An 18,485-nucleotide genomic window follows, 5' to 3' on the forward strand; every position below is an offset into this window, starting at 1 on the left:
AGTCTATGTTCTAAAACACTAAGTCTCATGGACACAGTCAAGTTATTAAAGGTTATACTATTAATGTTTTTAAATCATCCAAGATATATTTCACACATGATGCTTACCTAGCATACTATATCGCCATCCTTAAAAAAAATAACCTATCAACATAAAATATAAACTCCATTTACATAATCAGGTTATCAAAAGACTAAAAGCAGTCCCAACTATAAATGAAACTATATTTCCATACAAGTGTAAGACAAGAAGACAAATAATCAAAAGCCATGGCAGAGTGTTATAAATGCTATAAAAGATATATTTTAAAAGTGCTATGGGAAATTAGAAAACAGAATACAAGGGGGAAATATAGTATTTAAATTGTTAATGAAGTATATAATGGGTAAAATGTCTTAGAAATTCTTAAATAATATATAGTCTACATTTTTGCATTTGTCACTCAGACTATCACACCACTGCAGTGTTGCAATAAACCTATACTATTGTCTTTTCAGGTGTCATTAAAACTGAAATTCCTTTGAATGACTTTGGGCTTCCCTGGTGGCTCAAAGGTAAAGAATCTTCCTGCAATGCAGGAAACCCAGGTTCAATCCCTGGGCTGGGAAGGTCCCCTGAAGAAGGAAAAGGCAACCCACCCCAGTATTCTTGCCTGGAGAATCCCCTGGACAGAGGAGCCTGAGGTCCAAAGCGGCGGGCACGACTGAGTGAGTAAGCACAGCAGAGCGCATTAGAGATCAAAGGGACATCACTTAGCACAGAGTCCCTCCTTACACGCGAAGCTCTGGACCACACTTCCCATCTGAGGAGGGGGGAGGCAGAAGCTTAGACTCTCATCTAGCTGGTCTCTTCACGTCCCCTCTCTAAGCCTCCCCCAATGACATCGACACAGAAGAGCCAACATGATCTTTGTAAAATGAGAATCTGATCTTGTTATTACCCTGCTTCTCCTAAGATAAAATCCAAAAAAACTTAAAAAAAAAAAAAAAAAAAGGAACCTATAAATTCTGGACTTCTACTTACTCCCCTGGCTATATTTCATGCCTCTCTCAATCCTGATGCTCCAGCTACTAGAACCTTCCCTGAGTTTTTCACAGGAGCTGAGCGCCAACCTCACTCTAGGCCTTAAGACTGGAGGATCCCCTCTGCAAGAAGGTTGTCTGCTTTGCCAGTTCTTACAAATCCTCCAGGGAGTGGTCGGGTGAGAAAAACTTTTACCTGGAGTGCCTGAGATTCTTGGGGCAATTATTCTCACTAGTTTCCTTTTCCTTTTCTAATCTCTAACAATAGTCTATTTAATTTTATCATACAGGAAGTACAAAGTAAAATGGTGATAAACCGATGCAAAAGATTAATGATTCCAAACTCACTATCTTCTTATAGCATTTTTCCTATATTAATTCTTTTATTCTACTAAGATAATTTTCTTAAACCACACTTATTTATCTTTTCATTCACAGACTCTTAAACTAATATCATCTGTTTTCTAGAACATACTTCATTGTTACTTTATTAACATTCAATGATTTGTTCTAAATAACAATAAAACCAGTTTTATCATCATATACTGTGGAAAGCTTTCAAAAAATAAATAACAAGCTTAATCCTCACAGTGGAGAGATGCTAGAGAAAATCTACTGTCTTTACTAAATGATTATACCATATCTCTCTTAACAATCATTTTCCATATTGATATCTTACTACTGTTCTTTGACAAGAAAAGAGTTATAACCACTGCCAAACTATAGAACTGGTATTCCTAAAATTAGTTCCTCCATTTCTAAAGTTTCAGAACCAAAGACACCACATACTTTCTAAGATAATGAGCAGGGGGAGAAGCTAGGATAGAACCTCTGGAGTAAAACTCTCTCCCGGTCACACACACAGAGATACACGTGTCTAAAGCTAAACTAGGAAATCTTGATTACAGTGTCCATACAGATTTTAAGTGCCCTCCTCATTTCAAATCTACAGTGCCTGATCATACTTTATGGTCATTAGACAGTTTATGACACTCTGAAATTTAGCATCACAGCCAGACAACTGATGTTAAACCATTCTCTGTGTTAACTCAGGTAAAATGAAAAATTCAGGTGTGTTGTAATGTGTTGTCTCCACTGTCAAATCAGGGTAACTATGCTCGATTTTCTTCCCTCTACTCACCTCTATTAACCTCCTCCACTTGAACATGCTTGGGTCTGTGATGAGCTCTCCTGATGACAGAATGTGAAGGAAGCAGTGAACCAGCACATTCTCTAGGGCTGCCTACTCAACCTTCATATCTCAGTTCAAATGTCACTTGCTCTGGGAAGTCTTTGCAGACTCACTCACCCCGTCAACTGAGACAAGGTCTGATCCTGCTGCTATCGCATAGTATCCTGAACTTGACCTTTGTAGCACTTACCAGAATTTTAACAATTCATGATAGATACATTGCTTAATACCTCTTTATTTCTATGTCTGTGCAAGAAAGTCAGAGGCTCTTTTTCCCATATTATGCTCCACATCCCCAGCATCATGCAGACATCTGGTGCTAACAAATACATAGTGAATGACAAAAATAATGACTTCATAAAGCTGGTCTTTTGAGAACTGCAGAAAAAGCAGAATGATTTAGAGCCCCACTTAAAAGAAGATATCCGCTTTAAAAATCTATGAAAAATTAACACAAGTTATACAAGCTATCAGTGTGCTATATGTTTTATGTTTATCATCTCATTTAATCCTCAAAATAACTTAGAAAGGTAAGCGTTATTTTTACCCCCATTTTACATGAAGCCATGGAGAGGCTGAGTCACATTTTCAGAGTCACAACAGAGAGCAGGTTGGAAATCATGCACTTCTGACTCTCAAGCTTCTGCTATTCTATCGCTTTGCTTCTCATTAATATACATTATGTTCTTGTATTTTGTTATTTCTCTACATGTGTATTTATTACTTGGGGTAAAGATCATGGGGTTGCAAAGAGTCGGACACGACTGAGCGACTGAACTGAACTGAAAGATCATTAATATAGAACTAAATGCAAGTTAATGCTTAAACTTTACAATAATTTCTAATAATTTTATGTAAGTAAATTCAGCCATGTGAGAAAAAAAAGGAGTGAAAAGGAAACACGAAGTATACATCTCAGTATACACTAAGTATATCAGTGCATGCACTCGACAAAAGGCAGCATATGCAATAAACCAGTCATCTTACTTCGGGCAAGTCAGTTCAATTCCTGACAAGCAACTTTTTTTTTTTCTTTTTTTGAGCAGAGAAAGGTTTATTGCAGGGCCATGCAAGGAAATGAGGTGGCTCATGCCCTAAAAAGCCTCAAGCTCCTGAAGGGTTTTAACAAAGCACCTTTAAAAGCCAGGCAAAGGTGGGGAATGGGGGTCACAGGGTATGTGATCAGAATGGATACAATTCTCTGACATAGGTAACAGGGTGGTGTCACAGGAGTTAACGTTATCAGTCTTTAGGCTCTAGGAGGCCTGGGGCTATGTGCTCATAGTCATCAGACTTGTCACTTTTTAAAAAAGATTTACTATGGTAAGAACCTTTGAAATCTACCCTCTTAACATATTTGTAAGCAGACAATATAATATTATTAACTACAGGCACAACATTATTCAGCAGAGCTCTAGAACTTACTCATCTTGCATAACTGAAACTTCATAGCCATTGATTAGTAAACGGGGAGTTGCTAACCAACATTTTAATGTTTTTCGAGGAACCAAAGTGTGCAAGACTGTGCCTTTTAGGATTCCTTCTATGTCTTTATACTTGCACGTGCAAAGCAATTTTCAATGGCACTTGAATTTACCTTGCAACAGTAACTTCAAAAACTGCTTTCATGTTCAATTATTTCTTCTAGGTCCATAAAGCACATTCATGCAGATATACATCCATTATTAACTTAGTATTAAGCTCGGTCCCATAAATATGTTCTGGTACACATTTTTAAAGAAAATATAGAAAGTAAAGTAAGAACTGGTCTCCAACTTGACTGCTAGGAAGTGCACTCTAAATAAATGTCTTTATGACTGGATGCAGAAATCACAAAGATACTGTTAAAAATAGAATAGCTGGTCCCTCTGACCAAAGAATGAAATAATGAAATTAAACTCAGTAGGTATTGGCATTATTGTTAAAATGATAAAAATTTGCATTACATACCTACTGTTTTCCTCTACTATTTCACTTCAGTGCTACTGAACATGTTAACATTTTATATTCATTCTTTATCCAATGGACAGATCTCTAACTTAACTTAAGCCTAGCAAAAACTGAGCTCACATTTACTAATTATGAGCCATACTGTTCTGTCAGTTACTTTCTTTACTGATCTCATTCTCCGTTTATAGGCAACCTTCAATCACTGTAAATGTGTTTACTGACAGTTTACTCCTGCTTTTCATCCTTAAATTTTAGAATAGCCCAAATCTAGTCCACCAATTTTCTTGTTCCATGAGAGGTTTGGAAAAGAAGAGCTTTGTTAAAAATTGATGTTTATAGATGAACTTGAGAGATTCAGTCCATTCAGAGCAGAGAACAAAACTAAGAAATTTTATGGGGACGTAAATGGGATGGTGGATTTCTTAATTCTTCATAAATTAGTTTCACTGCATGGTTTTATCTTAATATTAAGTTAAATTCAAAGACATTAAGGATAGTCCTATTTAAATGTTAATAGCCAGTAAATTTCATTGTTTTATTACCGAGCAGTTTACTGACCTCAGCTTTTATACATTGATATGAGTTAGTAATTCTTTAGAATTAGCAACCAACTTTGGTAATTATTACAACTGCTACTAACTTTATAAATAATGAAAAGTTAATAACTACTAATTCTACACAATTGACAGTTGATAATTCTTCAAAATTTCCCAAGAAAATCAGTTAGACAGTGATGCATATGGATTACTATAACCAAGTAGTAAAAGTCAAAGTCATTATTTACTCTTTGTCCTAATAACTGTACTTCAAGGAATCTCCGCTGCAAAAATCATCAGAGAATGGGCCAAGTTTCATGTTATTTATCATCGAAAATACAACTCACATGAATAAGGAAATGTCTAATTGTTTTTAATTTTTTTTTAATTTATGTATTTATTTTCAGCCACACTGTGTGGCATGTGGGATCTCAGTTCCCTGACTAGGGATTGAACCCACATCCCCTGCAGTGAAAGCACAGTGTCCTAACCACTGGACTGCCAGGGAATTTGTCAGGAAATGTTTAAATAAATCATAGTGTATCCACATTACAAAATGAATATCTTACAACACTAAAAATGATGCTCTCAAAAATTAATGCCATTGGGAACCTGAAGAGAATTATACAAACAAATATAGTTTAATCTCAATTCTACTAAAACAAAGACACAAACATACATACAATGCAGATAATACATAGATAAATACATGGATAATCAGCCTAAAAATGTGTGACATAACCTCTGTGAACACTGCAATGTGCCGTTATATTATGATATACTGGTTGATTTCTGTTTTGACTTTATGTATCACTATATTTCACAATTATTCAACATGAGAACGTGCCATAGGAAAAAAAAATTTTTTTTAAGTGTGATCACTGAGAATGTAGAATAAGTTGCACTAGGAAGAATGAATAGGAATGAAAATTCTGCTATCACTGGCACCCAAGTAGAATCAAAAGAGCATACATAAAGGTTATACACTGGGATTGTGGCACAAATCCCAGAATAACATCTACCAAGCTAAGAGAGAATAGCAGAAAAGCAAGATTACTGAAACAAGGCAAATGGACTAGCACACCATAGTGATACTTTTGAGTCCTCCACACAGATAGTTCATTCATTTGTAATGATGTAGGTTAATTTCTCACTTATAAACCTAATGCTATCTTTCATACACCATTGCATTTTTGTTGTTGCTCTATCTCAACCCTTATATTCAGGCAAGAAAACACACGTATACACTCCTGCAATTTCACTATCATCCATTATTCAGTAAGGGTCTCAATGAATAAATGTCTGCTCAGAGGCTCTAAGCAAATTTCATTTCTGAATACTAGTGTCTGCAGCCCAGCAGGCTATTTCACCAAGATAAGATCACACCTTTAATCAAATGCACCACAAAAAGAAATACTCCCAAAGTTTGCTTAATAGTGTCAGATCATAAAAATAAGATGCTGACAGCCTACTAATTTTTAGGACTCTTTCTTCTTCAAAGATACACAACAATAAGGAAAGTATATAGGAATTCTTCTAACTAAGACTTCTATCAACCTTTAAAAATTCTCCCAAATTTTCCTATGTTGCAATTTATATCGAGTTGGTCATTTTAAAAGAAAAGTCAACAATAACTTTCTGTTTGAATAAAGAAAACATAAAACACAGTAAATTTAAAGATTTCCCATCTTACACAAATACTAGCTCTCAAGCCCCATTTAACTTCAGCTGGTCAAGTGTCAGGATTAAACACTACCTGGGCTCTAATTTTTGTGATAATGGATCCAAATTAGATGTCTATCATTTCAATAACATTATTAGTGGATACGCTGAAGATATATTTTCTTTGGATGCTTTAGCTAATAAAGCTATCCATACTCAATTATTTGAAATATCCTACATGATGTACTTCTGAATATTCTGCCTCTAAACATAAGGTTAATTTGAATAAAAATATATTCCCATCAGTAGCATGACATATGAGTACACTAGCAAGTGTAAAATAATTAGACGTTTCAAACAGATGGGTGGATTTATATCTTTAAATCCATTTTTTTCTCCCTTTATTTCTACCTGCATTTATTTTATGTTGTACCTAATCCCATGACATAAGTTTTTGTTTCTTTGATTTCTTCTGGGATAACTTTTTCTTCTGTGAAACTTCCATTTCTGGTTTAGGAACAATTTGTACCTTTTCAGTAAGGACCATCTAAATATGGCTAGTGGAGCTCATACATAAGTTCACCCAACCATGAGTTCCATGCCCAGTGGCACATCTTAGGGGATTTTTCACCTGGATTTTAGGACTCGATGCCTAAACGATCTAACCAGTAAGATCAGCACTGTGAAGGAAGAGGAGCAAAAAGTTAGCACTCTGTGTACCAAGGAATCTGTCTGCAGTGTCCCCTGTTCGGCACCGTGGGATGGCAACTCTGTCATCAAATGATGGAATGGCACACACTGTTTATGTAAATGATATCTGCAGATATCTGATGGCTTTTCAGACATGGACAGCCTGGACAAATTAGACAGTTTCACAGATGTTCTTGAATCTGAAAATTTGAATTCCCTTGATCTGCATGTTTTGTTGCGTTTTCTGAGTCAAGTAAAAGGAAATCGTTTTCCATGATCACTTTGGCTACTGAAAAGAAAAGAATGCATCCCTTTTAAATGGCTTTTCTAATCAGTTCTCCTAATGCCTGATATGAGTTAACAAAGGGTCACTACAGTGGACATTCAGGTTTCATCAGTCCCTCTACCTTTTTCTGTCAACAATATCCCTCTCTTAATTGAATCTTTCTTCCTTCCAGATATTAGTCCATCCACAGAGGAACTGCAGTGTTCTTACTGACTCCATAAGCTGGTGATAATAGATTGATCTAAAGCTGAATACCTAATTAAGATTGTGGTGAAAGGTTAAGAATCCAGAGTGAAGCCAGAGAGAAAGAAAAGAGGCAGTCTGCACTGAGTCATGAGACTGGAACGGAATCCGAGTGGTAGTCAAGGTGCTAATTTTTTATGATGCCTAGGTAAACCTCCATCCTTCCCCAAGATTTTTTAGGTGAGAAACACAAAAACTTCCCCCTAATCATTTATGGCCTAAAGCTAATGGAAGGTGTCTGCAATTAAAAGAAAAACAACATGCACACCCATTCTACTAAATCATTTAAGCTGAATTTAAGTCCATTTGACAACCAAGATGTTATCATACAGTGATGTTATCATATGATATATCATATGATGGTTATCATATGTAACCATGAAAACTAAGGTATTATGGTATGATATATTATATAGCATCAAGTGAGATGTTATAAACTATGCTGCATTTTAGAATGACTGCACAATAATATTTAACTGTCACACATAAAATTTATTGAAAAGTAAAGTGAAATTTAATTGAATATACCTAAAATTCAAATCATGATGGTATGTTATTTTAAAAGAAAATGGATTTCCTAAGCTCTTCTTCCAAAGTCAACTATGGCTAACATTATGATTAAAACTCAACAGAAAAATTCAACTGAACAGTTAAAGCCAGCAGAAAGAAGTCTATAGATATACACATGCCTCATGCTAATAGAAACCTATTTCTCAATAGACTCTTTGTCTACTCCTTGAAGTCATGATCAGTATTCTGAGTCAAGGTTCAAACAACCATCAGCCACTGACATATCAAGAACACCGAAAATATGAAAAAAAGAAAAAAGAGAGAGACAGAAATGTAAACTAGTTGAGCCCTTCCGTTCTGGCCAGAAATAAAATATCATACAAAAAAAGAACCATCCGTCAGGACCATTTCCTCTATCCAAAAGTATTTGGAAGAACTCTGAGGAAAGGAAAATGGGGAGGGGGGACCAAAACAAAACAAGAGAGTGTTGGAAGCCCTCTTAGAGGGTCAGCTGTCAATGGAATGCACTTTAGTATTCAGGTTACCCACCCATGCAGAACATCAAAAACTGGGCTCAAGTCTCTCCCCTATTCTCACAGGCTTAGGCTACTGTGGAGCTACTGGGGCTGTCTTGAATAGTAACACACTTTGCCTCTGCGGGATGCATAAACACCAACACAAGCTGATCAAACAGAAGGAGATGTCGTTTCTACTTGGCTTTCATTTTCTTGAGTCATACTTTAAAACACTTAAGTCTGGTACAATTTAGCAAGTCAGCCGTCCAATGTGCAGTTTATTATTTCATTCATTTTTACCACCAACCATGTTGTACTCTTTCCGTTTTAACATAAATTCTGAATGATTAGATATGAGTCACACATTTTAATAGCTTCTCTTAATGGCAACTGTCACTGAAATACACATGTTCATTCTAAAACATGGACTTATTTATGACCCCTCCCACACTTCTAGTCTTTAAGACAATTTGGGGATCTGAATCTTAAGGGTTCATCTGCATTTATAGCAATCTTATGAGGACTAAACTTTAAGATTATAAATCCTTAAAAAATATGGGAAATCCTTAAATCTTAGAAGTTTATGATGATTTAGTTACAACATGTAGAATATTCTGATGCAGTTAAAGCTTAAAGAGCTGCTGACGCCATGTGAAAAGACGATCAGGAGTTTAATTTAAAATGTCTTAAGTTAAATTGCTACTTTCATTTTATACCTGATTTAAAGTCAATCTTCAGACACAGCACTTTGTGGCTGTCAAAAATATTTTCCTGTCAGGATTATGATGGAGGGGGGAAGAATTAGTAGCAAAGTACATACAACATTTTAAGATTACAAGGAAGACCAAAGAAATAGGTACTTACTAAAAGGTTAAAACAAGAGAGAGGGAAAGATCATGGAAAAGACAAAAATGCATGTGAAACCTTTCTCAACTTCTTAAGAAAATGCTATTGATTTTCATAGCTCATCAAGAACTCTTCAATAAAAAAAAATGATATTTGATTTAGCTAAGTTTTCTTAATACCAGTAGCAAAGGACATTTCTAATATTACTCTAATAATGATAGGTACCATTTATTAAATGCTCACTCTATCAGGTCCTTTTCTGCTCATTTCCTATTTCTCACCCCAAACCAGCAATGCAGACTTTACTACCTTTATTTCACAGAGAGAGATGATGTAGCTATAAAGTTGTAGATCTGAGACTGTATTCAATTGTCTCTCTTTCCAAAGGCTATCTCTAAGCAGTTCATAGTCAGGAACACTGTCCAGATATGCCCATCTAAGGAGCATGGTATAGTTTCTCCAGCAAAAAGTCAGGTTTCACCAATGAGCTGGAGAAGATCAGTGCTACAGTCCTCATTTCGTAGTGGTGACCCTAAGTCAGAAATTAAACTAGCCATGCTGCTGCTGCCAAGTCGCTTCAGTCGTGTCTGACTCTGTGCAACCCCGCAGACGGCAGCCTACCAGGCTCCCCCGTCCCTGGGATTCTCCAGGCAAGAACACTGGAGTGGGTTGCCATTTCCTTCTCCAATGCATGAAAGTGAAAATTGAAAGTGAAGTCGCTCAGTCGTGTCCAACTCTTAGCGATCCCATAGACTGTAGCCTACCAGGCTTCTCTGTCCATGGGATTTTCCAGGCAAAAGTACTGGAGTGGGATGCCATTTCCTTCTCCAAAACTAGCCATGAAATATGCTCAAATATACGTATGGAATTTATAAATATCTCTATAAGGTTAGGGCTTCCCTCATAGCTCAGTTGGTAAAGAATCTGCCTGCAATGCAGGAGACCTGGGTTCTATTCCTGGGTCAAGAAGATCCCCTGGAGAAGGAAATGGAAACCCAATCCAGCATTCTGCCTGGAGAATCCCATGGACAGAGGAGCCTGGCAGACTACAGTCCATTAGTCTCAAGAGTTGGACACAACTTAGCGATGAGAGAGAGAGAGAGAGAGAGAGAGAGAGAGAGAAGGTTTTCCAATAGATGTCAACGTGCATTTGGAAGTATTACAGGTCAGCTTTAAACTTCAGCATCTATTAAAAGTAATCTCTATGTGGGGTTTCTGTTACTCGTCAAGCACATGACCACTCACAAACAGAACGGCAGTTTATAATTACCCCAAGGATGTTTTTCACTGAAAATTGCCTGTTGTGATGTTTAGATAGTGATTAACAGACCAAGAGTGTAGTGAATCGTCTTGATATCACTTCAGAAAAGTGATTTCCTCCCTAATAATTCCCAAGATAAATAAATATTCAATTAGGGTCTTTGAAATCTCAATTTAATTGGGCATTCATCCTCTACCAAACTTCAAACTTGGCCCAGACTAAAAAGGTGTTTGATTTCATTCTTACTATACAGAAAAAAAAAAAACATCCAGTAACTCTTCATAAGTTTTCAAGTGCAGGGGTAAAATAAAGCCAAGATTATCTTTTATATGAAATTTTCAAATTTAATCACATTTTAAGGTATGCTATAAAGCAATGAGATAACACATATTGCAAATTTCAGTCACATAGTCACATGGGGAATTGATTAAAGTTTCCTGGGCCCCTCATGAGACCTAGAAAATAATAATAATGACAGTAGCAAATAGTTACAATTGTGCCTGTAACTGCTTCAAACACTTTGCATGTATTTTCCCATTAAATTTTATGAGTGATAAAAACCTATGAATTAGGTACAATTGTTATACCCATGAAAACATACCAAGAAATTAAGGCATAGAGAGAGAGATCGACTATCTTGGCAAAAATCAAATAATTTATCAAGCCTCAGCAAACACACCACAGGGCTCCTTCTCATCACCACCAAGCAGTCTGCCTATCCAGACATCAGAATATCAAGAATTGGGGCTAGATTTTAAATTTTCCCAGTAGTTCCTTTACTACCATCAGCACGTCATGCTGGAGACCCCCAACCTTAAAGTTTCCATTCCACTAACTGGGGACCAAAGAAACTAGAAAGAAGCTCTCTACATCGAGATGGGAGAAGTGAACATGCCAGATAATTAATGAAATACCCGTCTGGCTTGTGTGTTTTTAAAACTTGAACAATTTGTTTTCTCATCCTAGATGACTCTTTATATGGTCCAGTGAGGTGAACTTCTGAATACAAAGGAGGCAGATCTTGAAAAGTCAACTTCAGTGATTCTCAAATTCTCTGGTTCCAGGACCCTTTTACACACTTAAAATTGGTGACCTAAAGCAACTGTTGATTATATTGGTTACAACCATCAAAATTTAAATACTAATAGTTAAGCTCACAAAATTTTAAAACACAAGAATACACTAGCAGGCCATATGCCATCAAAGTAATGATGGCATCATATATTGTATACCTTATGGAAAACTCTACCATAAACTTGTTAAAGTATGAGATTGAAAGGTTTAAAAAAAAAATCTTAGCATTATTATGAAAATGTTTTCTTCTTACAGTACCCCTGAAAGGGTCTCAAAAACCCACAGATTTCTCCAGAATAAAGTTTGAAAAGAGAAGGCTGTCTGCTCTACAAAATAACTGACACAGAAGTTTACCAGATAGAAATATTCATTTGGATGACTCAAATCTCATTCCAGAGATAATGTTCACAATAACTATGATTACCACCAACAGTATTCCATTTAAGTTCTTGAATATGGACCAAATGCTAACAACTTCTAATATGTATATGTAATCACTCCTGAAGAAATTCGTTAATATTTAACTAAAGTCTTGCTTTAAGTCAACTAATGTCAACAAGACATTAGTAAGACATTAATTATTAAGATCTACAGAATGTTAGGATTTCCCAGTAGCTCAAACAGTAAATCTGCCTGAAATGCAGGAGATGATCCCTGGGTCGGGAAGATCTTCTGGAGAAGGGAATGACAAGCCACTCCAGTATTCTTGCCTGAAGAATCCCATGGACAGAGAGCCTGATGGGGTACAGTCTGTGGGTTTGCAGAGAGTCAGACAGGACTGAGTGACTAACACACGTAGAATCTGTTATGATCAAATACAGAAAGGATTCTTCCTTTCACCAACTCTCTAAAAACAGATGGAGAATTTCAATGAATTCAGCTAAGTCTTTTATATATATTTGTATTTGTGAGTGCATGGGCACACTTAACAATTCTGCGAAAAAAATTACACCTGGTTACTTATGCAGTAGAAAAGTTAATTTCAGTGGCCCATGTAGACACTCAGACCAGGGTACTGACATGAAAGAATTTGGGGAACAGTGTGCACACCTTTGGGCTCATAAATGCTGTTCACAGGCACGATTGTACTGCTCTTTCACACTGGCCAATAAACATCAATATCAAAATCATAATCAACGAAAAATCTGGGTTTTTCTCGCACTGATCAGCAAACCCTAATAACACACACTCAAAGATAAGAAAGGAAATATGTCAGGAAGCCCTTACTCATATTTTAAAGTTTTCGTTTATATTTTATTATAAAATAGGATATTCTAGTAGGAAATTCATTTGCATAAAAGAAAAAGACAAATAGTGATCAAAGCACAAACATGTCCTTGAAGGCAAACAAATGCTAAATTACAATACAGCCTCTGTCTTTAGGGTACCTCCCTCTGTGAACAAGAGCATATTTTGAATGCAATGCAAATCTAAGAAATCAAAGGGAAAATAGTCATTTGCAAAACTTAAGGAAAGATAGTCTCCCTCTAATTCCAAATGCTCTAGCCATTCACATCATGCTAAATTAAAGCTGCATAGCATTTCTCAAAATTATTTTGTTTTTAAATACACAAGCAGTTTTCCTGGCTGATTTCTGGGCAAAAAAAAAATCCCCCACTTCTAACAGTAACTATCACTCCTACTTGGTAGCTCTTTTCAAAGAGAGTTTCATCCAGCAGTTAAATCTGTCCAAATGAAATCTGAAAAAACATTTCAGTTTAGCATTAGATTATTTGACTGACTTCAGTTCTTTTGATTTGATAACTTTTTTTTTTAATCTGCTATTTAGGATTAACTTCGCTAGAGCTCAGCAAGAAATCAAAAGGAAAACAAGTCCATAAAAAATTTGTCTTTCCTAATTACTAGAAACAATGCCAGGCACAGTAGCTGGAGCCAGTAAGTCTCATACTCACTATTATTCCCTGTGCAAAGGAATGTTTTAAAGGAATGTTTAAAATCTCCAAAATGCAAGAAGACCATCATTAAGAAACTCATTTCTAAAAGACCTTCCATTCATATTTTCATGGAGGGCTCCCAATCTGAAGAATAATCACACCAAGCAACTTAAAATGAGACATCAAAAGCATTTACCCATCAAGCAAATCACATGCTGGCTTATCGCTCTTTAGGCCAGGATGCCTGGAGCAACCTAATGTATCTATCTAAAATTTTTAAATAGTTCACATAAACCTTCATAGTAATCATTTCTCCTGCCCTGAGTTTACAGAAATAGTCTCATCAACCATGCGCACCAACAGAGCAGGTTACTGAATATTTAGTTATGAAGAAGTGCTAGGGAATGGCATTCAGGCACTTGTGACACATTCACCTTCAGCTAAAGACAGCACAATACCCTGACAGACATAGTTCTAATGACATCAGGACCTGTGGAATGTATGACTGCTAGGAAACACATGCTGCTAGGAAACAAAGAACAGATCTGATCAAATCTTCTAACACAGGACTGGGAATCACTGTGATTAGATCTTCTAAAATAAGAGGACAAGTAGTCTTTAATCTTCAGAAATACTTGCAAGGGCAAAGGCTTTAACACACACCCTCTAGAAAGAAAAAAAATGTAAGAAGCTAGAATCTCATGGATGAAATCACAATTTCCTAAGTTTTCCACTAGCCCTATCCCATACAAATATAACTTAATCAAAATCAGGCATCCTCAATGATTCAGTATTCCTTTTGTTGGTGAGGGGAGTGAGGGGTAACCTAAGCTGTTTCAAGAGGCCAGTATCTTAAAATTGAAAGAAATGTGGAAATGATGGTATCCAGAATCAAAGTACCCTTTTACATTTACAGTGCTATACTTTCAACAAAACCATGGGCAACAAACACAAAAGCAGTCAGGGCTAATCTACAACTAAGGAATTTCATGTCTCTGATTATTGAAACTGAAAAGAGATTAGCTCTCCAACTTTTTAAAACTGTCTTTGTACATTTTTAACCCTTGGTCAACAAAAACAACAACAAGGCGGAGTGAAACAAAGGTGAGATATTTCACTGCAAATATTCTAACTCCTAGACATATATTTGGGAACCTCTTTTGGAGATACTATAAAAGAACTGACAATTCTATCCATAATCCATATATAGACAAATTGGACACTGGAACTCTAGGTCATTTAGTACCATTACAGATTGAATAATATACCAGGGAAATCTAGCTAAATTCTGTTTAATCTCAGGGAAATAAAGTACATTCTCCAAATGAAAAATCACAAAGAACTATTTCTCTGTAGATTCTACAGTGACATCCTTTAACTAGTGTTGATAGCCCATATGACACTAAATTAGCAGGCTGCCTATTTACTTCAGAGCAAACCACAGAAGGCAATTTTTCCTTCCTGCCAGAGTCTGTGCATCTCCTCATTTCCCCAGCAGCTGGCTGAAAGGATGTAAAATCAGAGGTGCAAGAAGGCTTATACTTCCTAATGAGTAATCCACCCAAGAAAGTAAACACAACAGACATCACCAGGTCGGGCTCCGAGGGAGACTGGCAGGGCTGCTTACACCGTTGTTTACAATGTGTTCTAACTACCGCAGGCAGATCACACACAGGCACACGGAGGAGACACCCAGAGGTGGCTCACACGCCTCGAGTTCGCCCAATTGCTGTGATATCTCTGGCCATAAATTATGCAGCGCACATTTCTATCGGAGAGTGGCCAGAGAATTCCGAGGACCAAGGGTTATGCTGGCTTGACTTGGTTATTTCAACCTGGTCCTCACCAGGGCCAATTTGGGGTGCATCGCGCGCTGCACCAGAGATTCTCACGCGCAGCACGCATCTCTTAGAGGTGCTCACTAGGGGACAGGGGACACAGTAGGGCTTCCTCAGAACCCCTAGCTCCCCCACGGCCTCCTCAAACCAGATTTTCCAGTTAAGCGGATCCCAGGCGATTTCGATAAGCAAGCTCAGCTCAAGTAGCATCAGCTCTGTCATCCCGGCAAATATCTCCGGGCCATCCCCGGAGCGCACTAACGCGCGCACACGTAGACCCGAGCACGCCGATCCCGCTGCCGGTTCAGCCCGGTAGCGGAGGCTCCCCCTCACACACACACATACACACCCACCCACCTACACTGCCAGGGGGCCTGGCACGTTGAGCCTCTGAGCTCCGACGCGGGACCATGGGCCGGGGTGCGGGGACACTGAAGCTCCGCCGCAGCCCGGAGCTTCCCCTTCACTGGTGAGAAAATACGGGGCGCCCGCGTTCCTACCTGTAACCTAGCCGACCGCGGCCACCAAGGCTCTGACCACGCTGCCCCGGCGCCCCGGCCGGCCTGATGATGGCAACACCGCCCCCCACCCCCGCCCAGTGCCCACTCCCAACACCACGCCGCCCCCGGCCACCCACCAAAGTAGCCGCTTTCTCCAGCCAAACCGCCTAACAAAGCCCGAGCAAGCAGGTCCAAACCAAACTGCCCGTGAAGGGGACACAGCGGGCGGGGTATGGGGAGGTGGTGAGGCTCCGCGACTCCGGGGCACGAACTGGGCAAGCGCGACCCCCTTGGATGCTTCAGGCAGGTGTCTTGAGAGGGTCCCCTCAGTCCCCATCACCCCTGGGCCGAGCTCCTCACCAGGTCCCTGTCGGTCCTCCAGCCCTCTCCCGCCTCAAGCGGCACAGGTTCCCGGCCGGCAGAGAGAAGGCGCCCCCTGGTCTGCCTTGGGCTCCCACCAGGGGAATGACACTGGGGTGAGACAGGAGAGGAAATTCCCGGGGTGGAAACCGTTCCTATCCCCCCAGAGTGCTGGGCTGCGAATGCTCCCCGGCCACCCTCCCCTTCGTTTCTCTCAGCCGCCGAACCGCCCAGTGGCTGCAAAAACCTCGAACCCGCGCCAAGCCCCAGCGCCCACCAGCCGTGCGGTTCCCTGCCCGCCCCACACCACGACTGGATGAGTGTGTGTGCGGGCGAGTGTGCAAGTGGGAGGCTGAGAGTGCGTGAATCCTGCGCCCCCTCGGCCGCCTGCCCCGCGGACGCAGACGCCTGCGCCGGGCCGGGGCCACCACTATTAGGAAGAGTGAGAAGAATAAATTACCTTTCGTAACCGCCGGTCCCTGATCTCGTCCCATCAGTTGCTCAACAACCTGCAGCCTGGTGCAGTTTCCACAATCCAACCATGGAGCCCGGGGCAAAAGACCGAGCGGCCCCAGCGTCGACAGCCCCAGCACTCGCGTCCAGGAATTACAACCAGAGCGCAGAGAAGGCAGCGGGAGGGTGGAGACCCCGGCCGAGGAAACAACGAAAAGTCTCCTTCCCCCTTTTCTTCTGCTACACAGCCATGAAGAAAAGGGACGGGGGGCGGGGGAAGCCAAATGCTTGTCTTCCTTCACGTTCCCTCGCTTCACACGCACCAAGGGAGTAAAAACGGAGCAGAGAGAGTGGAGGGTTCAAATGTCTCTCCCAGTCCACAGTTGCACAACTTCGGAGTCAGGCTCTGGCTCAAGGAGCAGCCGAGGGACCCCAGCGGCAGCTATTAACATGCGGCAGTCATAGCTGGGGCTGCTTTTCCTCCTGCTGCTGCTGCCGCTTAAGAAAACACGCTGCTGGGGAGACCAAAAATCTGCCACCATCCCCCCAGTCGATCTTTATATCCAGTTCTCCCACCCCACCCCCTTTCTTTTTCTTCTTCTTCCTCGTCCTCCCCTTTCCGCCGGAGAGCGGGAGCGATGGAAAAGGTAGGGGGAGCCGCGAGGGCCAGGGGTGGCTCCTTCTCCGCCAAACCCTCCTCCTTCTCCTCTCGAGGTTCTCTCGCCGCCGAGGGGCTGGCTCCCCACGCGCCCGAAACCTGCGCCGAGAGCCGGAGCGAGGGCCCCACAAACTCCTTCCCAGGTGCACAGCGGGGGCTCGCCGGCGGAGCTGGAGCCCGGCCGCCTAGGGCTGCGTCCCGGGGGCCGCGGAGCCCCGAGCCCGGGGGGTGGCTGATTAGCTCGTCGGCCGGGCCGGGCAGCTGCGGGCATGTGGGAGCTTCATCGCGCGGCCCCGGGCTCTGCACCGCCGCCGCCGCCTCTTCGGTTCGTTCTCTTCTTCGACTCCCCGCGAGCGAGCAAGGCTCTGGCGCTCTCCAGACACGCACACTCACACACGCGCACACACGAGCGAGCTCCTGCCAAAGCCAGCCGTGCAACCCGCGCGCGCGCACACCCAGAGAAAGAGGACGGAGGCAAAAAGAGAAGAAAGAAAGGGGAGGGGGCGAGTCACAAGCGGCAGCTGCGGGAGCTGAGGCCACGAGCAGTCCGGGAAGAGGCGGCAGCGGCTGCGGCGGCGGCCACCCCGACCAGCGGCGGCATCTGCATCCCCGCTCCTGGGAACTGGGGCGGGCAGACAACCGGGCGACGCGCCGAGAGCGGCTCGGAGCGCGGGCGCGCCGGGGCCGTGCAGCCTGCGTGCGGCGGACGCAGCCGGGGCCCGAGCCGAGCCCAGAATGAGCCGCGGGCGGGCGAGCGCCGAGAGCCGAAGCGGGGGCTCGCGCCGGGAGAAGGGGTGGCGCGAGGCAAAACCCGGATCTGGAGTGCGCGCGGACTCCACCTAGCAGCTCGACGAACGCTTGGAGGTGGGAACGAGAGAGCTGCTACGGAGGCTTTCCTTTCAGGGTTTGTCAAACAAAGGGTACCTCTCCTCGCGGCTTGGAGACAAGCTTTCTCTCTCCCTCTCCCTCCCTCTCCCTCTCTCCCACCCTCTCC

General features: G+C 41.2%; 1 protein-coding gene across 5 annotated transcripts in view; it reads right to left on the reverse strand.

Annotated features, from left to right (window-relative positions):
- The window catches only part of ADGRL3 (adhesion G protein-coupled receptor L3), a 938,528-nt gene extending 920,644 nt beyond the window's left edge, over positions 1-17,884 (reverse strand). For 4 of the 5 annotated variants that reach the window (XM_065913896.1, XM_065913892.1, XM_065913894.1 and 1 more), the window contains exon 1: positions 16,841-17,884. The gene's annotated coding sequence lies outside the window, so the exon portion shown is untranslated. The remainder of the gene's footprint in view (positions 1-16,840) is intronic. The other variant, XM_065913895.1, reaches the window with a different exon arrangement.
- Between the last annotated feature and the right edge of the window lie 601 nt (positions 17,885-18,485).

This window comes from Muntiacus reevesi, chromosome 22 (genome assembly GCF_963930625.1).
Source record: "Muntiacus reevesi chromosome 22, mMunRee1.1, whole genome shotgun sequence".
NCBI classification, from domain to species: domain Eukaryota; kingdom Metazoa; phylum Chordata; class Mammalia; order Artiodactyla; family Cervidae; genus Muntiacus; species Muntiacus reevesi.